Source organism: Nycticebus coucang, chromosome 24 (genome assembly GCF_027406575.1).
Source record: "Nycticebus coucang isolate mNycCou1 chromosome 24, mNycCou1.pri, whole genome shotgun sequence".
NCBI classification, from domain to species: domain Eukaryota; kingdom Metazoa; phylum Chordata; class Mammalia; order Primates; family Lorisidae; genus Nycticebus; species Nycticebus coucang.
The window spans coordinates 3,439,630-3,449,968 of NC_069803.1; the positions used below are offsets into that span (position 1 = coordinate 3,439,630).

The 10,339-nt window shown below is 46.2% G+C and overlaps 1 non-coding gene across 1 annotated transcript; it reads right to left on the bottom strand.

Annotated features, from left to right (window-relative positions):
• Positions 1-8,170: 8,170 nt before the first annotated feature.
• Positions 8,171-8,284, bottom strand: LOC128576622 (U5 spliceosomal RNA). The gene has a single exon (XR_008377453.1). It is a non-coding gene; the product is annotated as a U5 spliceosomal RNA (small nuclear RNA).
• Positions 8,285-10,339: the final 2,055 nt, after the last annotated feature.

Sequence of the window (10,339 nt, forward strand, 5' to 3'; positions counted from 1 at the left end):
TCTTGGAAGAAAAATTTTGGCTAGGCGCCTGTGGCACAGTGGTTACAGCACCAGCCACATACATGGAGGCTGGTGGGTTCAAACCCGGCCTGGGCCAGCTAAACAACAATGACAACTACAACAAAAAATAGTTGGGTGTTGAGGTAGGCGTCTGTAGTCCCAGCTACTTGGAGGCTGAGGCAAGAGAATCACTTAAGCCCAAGAGTTTGAGGTTGCTGTGAGCTGTGATGCCAGAGCACTCTACTGAGGGCGACATAATAAAACTCTGTCTCCAAAAAAAAATTAAAATTTTCAGGCTTGAGGATGCACTTTTCAGTTAAGTTTTCAGTGACTGGTTATATAGCATGAGCCTCGTGTTTTAAGAAACATCTAATGCTCTTGCTGACCTGGCTTCACCCACACTATTCTAATCTGAGTCCCCCATGAGATCCAGCTTTTTTTTTTTGAGATAAGAATCTCAGTTTATCTCACTGCCCCTAGCTCAGTGGTTAGGGCATGGCCACATACACTGGGGCTGGAACCCAGCCAGGGCCTGCTAAACAATAATGATAATTGCAACAAAAAAATAGCTGGGGCGGCACCTGTGGTTCAGTGAGTAGGGCGCTGGCCCCATATACCGAGGGTGGCAGGTTCAAACCCAGCCCCGGCCAAACTGCAACAACAAAAAAATACCTGGGTGTTGTGACGGGCACCTATAATCCCAGCTACTCGGGAGGCTGACACAAGAGAATCGCCTAAGCCCAAGAGCAAGAGGTTGCTGTGAGCTGTGATGCCATTGCACTCTACCAAGAGCAACAAAGTGAGACTGTCCCCCCCAAAAAAAAATAGCCGTGTGTTGTGGTGGGCGGGCGCCTGTAGTCCCAGCTACTTGGGAGGCTCAGGCAAGAGAATGGCTTAAGCCCAAGAGTTTAAGGTTGCTGAGCTGTGATGCAAGAGCACTCCAAGGGCAACATAGTAAGACCCTGTCTCAAAAAAAAAAAGTCTCACTTTGTCTCATGGCATCATAACTCACATCAACCTCAAACTCTTGGGCTCAAATGATCCTCTTACCTCAGCCTTCCAAGTAGCTGGGACTACAGGCACCTACCACAACACCTGGCTATTTTTAGAGACAGGGTCTCGCTCTTGCTCAACCTGGTCTGGAACTGGTGAGCTCAGGCAATCCACCTGCCTTGGCCTCCCAAAGTGCTAGGATTACAGGTATAAGCCACTGTGCCAGGCCCAGTTTGAAATTCTTAATTACTGTAAATTAGGAATTAAAATGACTGCAGGTGATAGGCAAAGGAAACAGAGACAGGAGAGAAGTACAAAAAGCAAAAAGCATGTACACATTCAGACTACAGGATCAATACTGAGAAATCCAAAATCCTTTGCCAAGTGTGACAGCCTGAAAGTCTGGCGTTTTCAAGTGGACTGTCTTGCCAGAACTTCCCAGCTTTTCCGGCTGGACTGGGCTCCAAGGTCTCTGAGCACTGTGGACCAGGCTCAAGCAGATGGGATTGCTCTCTCAGAAGGAATGAATGATTGGGAAGATTTTTGAGAGAAGACAAAATGTGCTGTAAACCGCACAGGCACTTTGCTCTCAGGAGGAGAGGGAATGTCTCTTGGGGCAACAAGGGAAAGCGCCTCTCCCATCTCTCAATATGGCAAGGTGCCAGACTGCGCACAAGGCTGGCTTCCCCAGGCTTAATTGCTCACCTTGGGATTTGTATTTGCATTTGTGGTCTAACTGGGGTCGGCCTTGAAGTCCTGCACTTGAACTGTGTTCCTGTCCCAGGCTTTGTTTCTGTTAGGATCAAAAATAACTTAGACTGGACAGCTCCTGTGGCTCAAAGGACTAAGGCGCCGGCCCTGGCCAAAAATTGCAAAAAAAAAAAAAAAACTTCGACTGATAAAAGTAAGAAGTAAATCAGTGCAATTAAGGTAGTTAAAGAATTAGTTTGGGGCGGCACCTGTGGCTCAAAGAGTAGGGCACCAGCCCAATGTACAGGGGGTTTCTAAGCCCAGCCCTGCCAAAACTGCAAAAGAAAAAGAAAAAGAGTTGGTTTGGTTAGAAAATGAGAGGGCAGCGCCTGTGGCTCAGTGAGTAGGGCGCCGGCCCCATAGGCCGAGGGTGGTGGGTTCAAACCCAGCCCCAGCCAAACTGCAACAACAATAACAAAAAAAAATAGCCGGGTGTTGTGGCGGGCGCCTGTAGTCCCAGCTGCTTGGGAGGCTGAGGCAAGAGAATCGGGTAAGCCCAAGAGTTAGAGGTTGCTGTGAGCCGTGTGACGTCATGGCACTCTACCTGAGGGCGGTGCAGTGAGACTCTGTCTCTACAAAAAAAAAAGAAAATGAGAGCCCAGGTTCAGTGCCCATAGCTCAGTGGTTAGGGTGCCAGCCACATGCACTGGGGCTGGTGGATTCAAAACACCCCAAAGCCTGCTAAACAAACAAAAATAGCCCGCATTGTGGCAAATGCCTGTAGTCCCGGCTACAAGGGAGACTGAGGCAAGAGAATCACTTGAGCCCAAGAGTTTGAGGTAGCTGTGAGCTGTGATGCCACAGCACTCTACTGACGGCAACATAGTTAGACTCTGTCTCAAAAAAAAAAAAGAAAGAAAATGCAAGCCCAACAAGAACCCAAAAAAAAGAAAGAAAGAAAATGTGAGCCCAACAAGAACCATGTGGTAAGGGTTTACCCTCTGCCCGTTTAATGTAATAAAAACAGAGTTAGCCTGGAGCAAGGGGCTTCCACAGGTCCTCATGGACAGACCCGCAGACCCAGCTCTTTAAGAAAGTTTCTCTTTGTGTCTTGAGTCAGGCAGATCCGCAGGCTGGCCTACACCCTCTCCTGTGAAGCAGACAGGAGAGGGTATAGGCCAGCCTGCGGAGCAGTTGTGCCAGGTCAAAGACCACTGACTCAGAGTGTCCCCAGCCTCTAGTCTCAGATACTCACATGAGAGTCATGGCAGCACTGAATTGTACCTGAAAAGAAAGTATTAGAGGACAGGCAGGTAATGGAACAGTTCCTCACCCTCAAAAGATTTATATCCGTTGCCCAGCTTGGTGGCTCATGCCTGTAGACCCAGCACTGTGGGAGGCCGAGGCGGGTGGATTGCCTGACCTCAGAGGTTCGAGACCAATATGAGCAGCAGTGAGCCAGAGTGAAACCCCATCTCTAGTAACATCAGAATCAGACGGACTTGTGGTGGGGGTCTGTAATCCCAGCTACTGGGGAGGCAACGGGAAAGAGAATCGCCAAGGAAGAACAGTAAAAAAAAAAAGAAAAGAAACAACAAAAAAAGAATTATATACGTATATGTACAAACGTGCACAAGTGTATGTGCATACATATATATAGAAAGAGATGGGGGGCATTTTCTCAGCTTTCAGAAGGCATCTTACAAGGTAAGCTCCGCTCAGCCCCCCGTCCTATTCAGGAGCCAGCATTTTCAGTGACATTTGAAGGTGGTATTCAGGTTGTAGATGCTGCAGGCTGATGTCTCTAATCTTGTCTTAGGCTGGGAGAAACTAAAACAACTGTCTCATGATCAAGGAAAGAGTAGCAGGAGAGTCTGGTCTGAGCTATCACCTTGGAGTTAATGTGAGCCGAGCACACGTGACTCGGTGCCTTACCAATGTAACACTTTTGGAGGTGACACTCAACGTGTTACCAGGACTATGCTAAACTAGGGAAAGGAAAGGTTTTGCCAATGAGGCTGACCACAATCGACCAAGTTTAAACCCAGGTTGCAACCCACTAGGTCTTGAGATGAATTTAGCGAATTATAATCAGGATCTCTCTTTTTTTTTTAATGAAGAAGAACAGAAAATAGCCTGCATCACATATGATAGAGTTAGGTAGTGTGCGTGACTTGTTATACAGAGGGTGCCAAAAAAAATGTATACACATTTTAAGAAAGGAAAAAACTGGATTAAAATCGTAATACTCAGTCACATTTGACTTCTATAATTATGAGAGGTCCTGAAACATGACTTGTATTCATCTTTTATTACTGGTATATATTGAGTATTATGATTTTAATAACAATTTTTTCCTTTTTAAGGGCACCTCTGTATACACGTATGCAGATGTTAGGAATGTGACAAATTCATTACTATGTATAACTGTTAGAAACATTTTGGGAAAATACTACTCTAGTAAATGTTTTTGTTTTTTTTTTTCTTTTTTCTTTCTTGCTTTTTTTTAGGCAGAGTCTCAAGCTGTCACCCTGGGTAGAGTTCTATGCCGTCATAGCTCACAGCAACCTCCAACTCTTAGGCTCAAGCGATCCTCTTGCCTCAGTTTTTCTGTTTTTTAGTAGAGACAGGGTCTCGCTTTTTGCTCAGGCTGGTCTCCAACCCATGAGCTCAAGCTATCCACCTACACCAGCCTCCTATTGTTTGTTTTTCTCTCTTTTTTTTTTTTCTCTTTTTTTAGAGATAGAGTCTTGATCTGTCACCCAGGCTAAGTACAGTGGCACAATCATAGCTCACAGCAACCTCACACTCTGGGCTCAAATAATCCTCCTGCTTCAGACTTCCAAGTAGCTGAGACTATAGACACATGCTGGTCATGAACTCCTGACCTTAAACAATTCTCCTGCTTTGGCCTCCCAAAGTGCTAGGGTTATAGTCATAAGCCACGGCACCCTGACTATTCATTGTTTTGAGATGGCATTTTGCTATGTTGTCCAGGCTGGACTCAAACTTCTGGGCCCATGAGGTCCTCCTGGCTGAGATCCCAAGTGGCTGGGATTACAGGTGTGAGCCTTAGCACCTGACTGGAAATTTTATCTTTGATCTGGAGCCACTTAGGTAAATACAGTATCAGCTTCCTCGGTAAGAACAAGTGCCCATGAGGAAGCTCCTTGCTCTCATTATCCAGGGGAGCCCTGGAGGGTAACATGCAAGAGCAAGGGGGTCTGCAGCCTACTGAAGAGGAAACAAACCACAGAGAATATTCTCGTCCATGCTGACATGGCCCCACCCAGGCACTCTCCCCAACTCCATGGGATGCTCTTCCACACTTTTTTGTACCAGTTATCTCCAATCTTTCCACACCTGGAGGGCTCTGCTGTATAGTCAAGACTGGAGAACAGGCGGCATCTCCTCAACAGTGTGAGATTGTTGGAGACCAGCCCCAAACTGTACAGTGACTGGCGAAGGTGAGAGGATGGAGGAAACAAAAGTCAAGACCCAGAGAGGAAGTTGTTTTTTTTTTTGTAGAGACAGAGTCTCACTTAATTGCCCTCGTTGGAGTGCCGTGGTGTCACACAGCTCACAGCAACCTCCAACTCCGCGATTCTCTTGCCTCAACCTCCCAAGTAGCTGGGACTACAGGCACCCGCCACAACGCCCGCTATTTTTTTGTTGCAGTTTGGCCGGGGTCGGGTTTGAACCTGCCACCCTCAGTATATGGGGCTGGTGCCCTATCCACTGAGCCACAGGTGCCGCCCAACAGAGAGGAAGTTTTTAGGGCAGCTGGGTCACTGTGACTGACCACTTCTCTAGCGTGAGGAGCAGTGCACGCCGCTCACTCCAGGCTAGCTCTGTTTTTATTACATGCATTAAATTGGGGGAGGGTAAACCCTTATGTCATGGTTCTTGCTGGGCTCAAATTTTCTAACCAAACTATTTACTTAACTAACTACCTTAATTGCACTGATTTACTTCTTATTTTTATCAGTCTAAATTATTTTTGATCCTAACACAAACAAAGCCTGGGACAGGAACACAGTTTAGGTGCAGGACATCAAGGCCAACCCCAATTAGACCACACACAAATCTCAGGATGAGCTGTTAACCCTCGGGAAGCCCTGTGCTCAGACTATCTGGCGCTTCTGCCCATACTGAGATGGCAGAAAAAGGAGATATTTTTCCCCTTATCTTTTCCTGAGAGACTGAGGAGGTTTAGATGTTTGTCCTGTCTCCAGCGCCTTCCCTCACTCTCCCCAAAGCACTCACTCTCCCTTGCCCTGCCTGCTCCGGTGACCACGGGCTGGGGAGGGGTGAAGCTCCTGCAAGATAGTCTACTCCACTTAAAGGGCCAGGCTTTCAGGCTGTCAGACTTTGTAACAGATTTTGGATTTCTCAGTATAGATCCTGTAGTCTGAATGTGTACATGCTTTTCTCTGATCCACTTCTGTCCTGTCTCTGTTCCCTTTACACATCATCTGCAATCATTTTCTTAATTCAATTTTTAACTTACTTATAATAAACAATTGAATATTGGATTTAAGCTTATCAAATCATTATTTCTAACCATACAAGCACGTCGAGATATGATTCTTCCTGACTCGGCACCTGTGGCTCAAGCGGCTAAGGTGCCAGCTACATACACCTGAGCTGGCGGGTTTGAATCCAGCCCGGGCCCGCCAAACAACAATGACAGCTGCAACCAAAAAATAGCCGGGCATAGTGGCGCGCACCTGTAGTCCCAGCTACTTGGGAGGCGAAGGCAGGAGAATCACTTGAGCCCACGAGTTGGAGGTTGCTATGAGCTGTGATGCCACGGCACTCTACCCAGGGTAACAGCTTGAGGTTCTTTCTCAAAAAAAAAGATATGCCTCTTCCCTTAAGTACCCACATTTCCACCCACAGAGGATCTCTGCTCAGTGCCCAGTTACTCAGTGGGTCTAACTGTTCTCACCTTTTGGTATCCTCCTGGTCTGTGAAGCAGCTTGGTTTGCAGCTAGAATTGCAGGCTCCCATCCATCCACCTGTCCAACTCAGCAAGTGCTTCCTGAGACCTAGAATATGCCAGGCATCATTCCAGATGTTGGGGCTACAAGTGTGAGCAAGACAGAGCAGCTAGCTTTAGGGTTTACATTCTAAGGGGGAGGGGAGACCCTGTCTTCAAAAAGATGTAAAATTGAAAAAAATACATTAGGCTTGGCGCAATGGCTCACGCCTGTGGGTGGATTGCTTGAGCTCAGGAGTTTGAGATCAGCCTGAGCAAGGAGAACCATCTCTACTAAAAATAGAAAAACTAGCCAAGTGCTGTGGTGGGGACCTGTAGTCCCAGCTACTTGGGAGGCTGAGGCAAGAGGATTGCTCTAGCCCCAGAGTTTGAGGTTGCTGTGAGCTATGATGCCACAGCACTCTACCCAGGGGAACAGAGTAAGACTCTGTCTCAAAAAACAACAACAACAAAACAAAACAAGATTTACCTATCCTCTTCCCTATCCTTGAAAAAACTGGATAGCTAAGAACTTGAAAGCCAATTCTAGAAAATGAGAGCAACGTCCCAAAGCTCTGGGTAGTCCACCTAGGTTAGCACTCCCCCTGCCTGTCTAACCCCTGACCTGGCCAAGACTACCTGGAAACAGGATAAAATCAGAGGCTGCTTTTCTTTTCTTCGACCTCACTTCTTTGCCTCTCTTTTCCTCTCTCAGCCTCCTATTGTCCATCCGCTCTCCTTTTTCCTCAAATCTTCCCCTATCTTCAGCCACTTGAAGGGATAGACCAGACCCAGGGATAGAAAATGACCTCAGATGCTCTTGCTTTGGAAACTTAGAGAACTGAATGGTGTCAGGGCCCATGTAGCCAGCAGCTGGGGCCAGGAGGAAGGAGAGGCCTCACTGCTAGATGGACGTCAAGGCTAGGACCCAGACTACCTGGAAATCCATCTCTAAGACTCAGTTTTTTCTAGTTTACTGAGGTATAATTTATATACAGTCAAATTCACCCTTTTTAGTATGCAGTTCTATAAGTTTTAACAACTGTATCTAGTTGCGTAAGGACCATTGTTCCAAGAGATGAAATATTTTCATCACCGTGCCCCTTTGTGTTCATTTAACTTCCTTTTCCTTCCCCAGCCCCGCATAGCACCGATCTGTTCTCTGTCCCTATAGTTAATGTTGGCAACTAATTCAAAGTTTTCTTAAAATGGTACGTGGGTCAAATGAAATATCTGGAAGGTTAAATTCTGCCCCCACTGCCTTCAGATGATTACAATAGACCAAAAATCCCTAAGCAAGGCAATCTAAAATTCTGGTTTACCTGTTTGAAGCGGTGGGTGAAGGGGAACACAAGGGACTCGAACAGAATCTGATAGTTGAGTAAGTCACCTGTTACCCTAAAATTTGTTGAGGGACTGAATACTATATGCCAGCCAGGGATATATGCTAGGAGAGAAAACTCTTAGCTCCAAGTTCGAGAGTGAGGAACGAGATTTTTTTTTTATAGCTTTGCCAAAGCAAGGCCTCAAAAAATTAGTTTATGATTCAATTGTTTCTCTCCACGGAAATCTTTAGTAAAAGATGAAAGATTTATATGATCTGAAGAGAAGCCAGAGTATTTTTTTTTTCTGAGACAGAGTCTCACTATGTCACCCTCAGTAGAGTGCCATGGTGTCATAGCTCACAGCAACCTCAAACTCTTGGGCTTAAGCCATTCTCTTGCCTCAGCCTCCCAAGTTGCTGGGACTACAGGCGCCCACCCCAACGCCTGGCTATTTTTTGTTCTTGTTGTAGTTGTCATCGTTTAGCAGGCCCAGGCCGGGTTTGAACCTGCCAGTCACTGAGCAGGCAGGGTGTATGTGACCAGCCCCTAACCACTGAGATACCGGTGCCAAGCCAGGAATGAGATTTTTAAAAGTTAAGCAGTAAGGCTGGGCACTGTGGCTCACTCCTGTAATCCCAGCACTCTGGGAGACTGAGGCAGGTGGATTGCCTGAGCTCACAGGTTCGAGACCAACCTGAGCCAGAGTGAGACCTCATCTCTAAAAGTAGCCAAGTGTTGTGATGGGCATCTGTCATCCCAGCTACTTGGGAGGCTGAGGCAAGAGGATGGCTTGAGCCCAAGAGTTTGAGGTTGCTTCGAATAGCCAAAACATTACTCAGAAATAAAAACACAGCAGGAGGAATCACACTACCAGACCTGAGACTGTACTATAAATTGATAGTGATCAAACAGCATGGTAATGGCACAAAAACAGAGAAGTAGATGTCTGAAACAGAATAGAGAACCCAGAGATGAATCCAGCTACTTACTATTATTTGATCTTTGACAAGCCAATTAAAAACATTCAGTGGGAATAGACGGGCGTTGTGGCGGGCGCCTGTAGTCCCAGCTACTCGGGAGGCTGAGGCAAGAGAATCACTTAAGCCCAGGAGTTGGAGGTTGCTGTGAGCTGTGTGAGGCCACGGCACTCTACCGAGGGCCATAAAGTGAGACTCTGTCTCTACAAAAAAAAAAAAAAAAACATTCAGTGGGATGGGCGGCGCCTGTGGCTCAGAGAGTTGGGCGCCGGCCCCATATGCTGAGGGTGGCAGGTTCAAACCCAGCCCCGGCCAAACTGCAACAAAAAAATAGCCGGGCGTTGTGGCAGGCGCCTGTGGTCCCAGCTGCTTGGGAGGCTGAGGCAGGAGAATTGCGTAAGCCCAAGAGTTGGAGGTTGCTGTGAGCCGTGTGACCCCACAGCACTCTACCCGAGGGCGGTACAGTGAGACTCTGTCTCTACAAAAAAAAAAAAAAACATTCAGTGGGGAAAAGATTCCCTATTTAACAAATGGTGCTGGTTGAACTGGTTGGCAACCTGTAGAAGACTGAAACTGGATCCACACCTTTCACCATTAACTAAGATAGACTCTCACTGAATAAAAGATTTAAACTTAAGACATGAAACTATAAAAATACTTGAAGAAAGTGCAGGGAAAACTCTTGAAGGAATCGGCCTGGGTGAATATTTTATGAGGAGACTCCCCAGGCAATTGAAGCAGTATCAAAAATACACTACTGGAAGAAAAAGAAAATACACTACTGGGACCTAATCAAACTAAAAAGCTTCTGCACAGCCAAGAACATAGTAAGTAAAGCAAGCAGACAGCCCTCAGAATGGGAGAAAATATTTGCAGGTTATACCTCCAATAAAGGTCTAATAACCAGAATCCACAGAGAACTCAAACGTATTAGCAAGAAAAGAACACGTGATCCCATCACAAGCTGGGCAAGGGACTTGAAGAGAAACTTCTCTAAAGAAGACAGATGCAAGATCTACAGACACATGAAAAAAAGCTCATCATCCTTAATCATCAGAGAAATGCAAATCAAAACTACTTTGAGATATCACCTAACCCCAGTAAGAGTAGCCCACATAACAAAATCCCAAAACCAGAGATGTTGGCATGGATGTGGAGAAAAGGGCACACTTCTACACTGCTGGTGGGAATGCACACTAATACGTTCCTTCTGGAAGAATGTTTGGAGAATACTTAGAGACCTAAAAATAGACCGGCCATTCGATCCTATAATTCCTTTACTAGGTTTATACCCAGAAGATCAAAAATCACAATATAACAAAGACATCTGTACCAGAATGTTTATTGCAGCCCAATTCATAATTGCTAAGTCA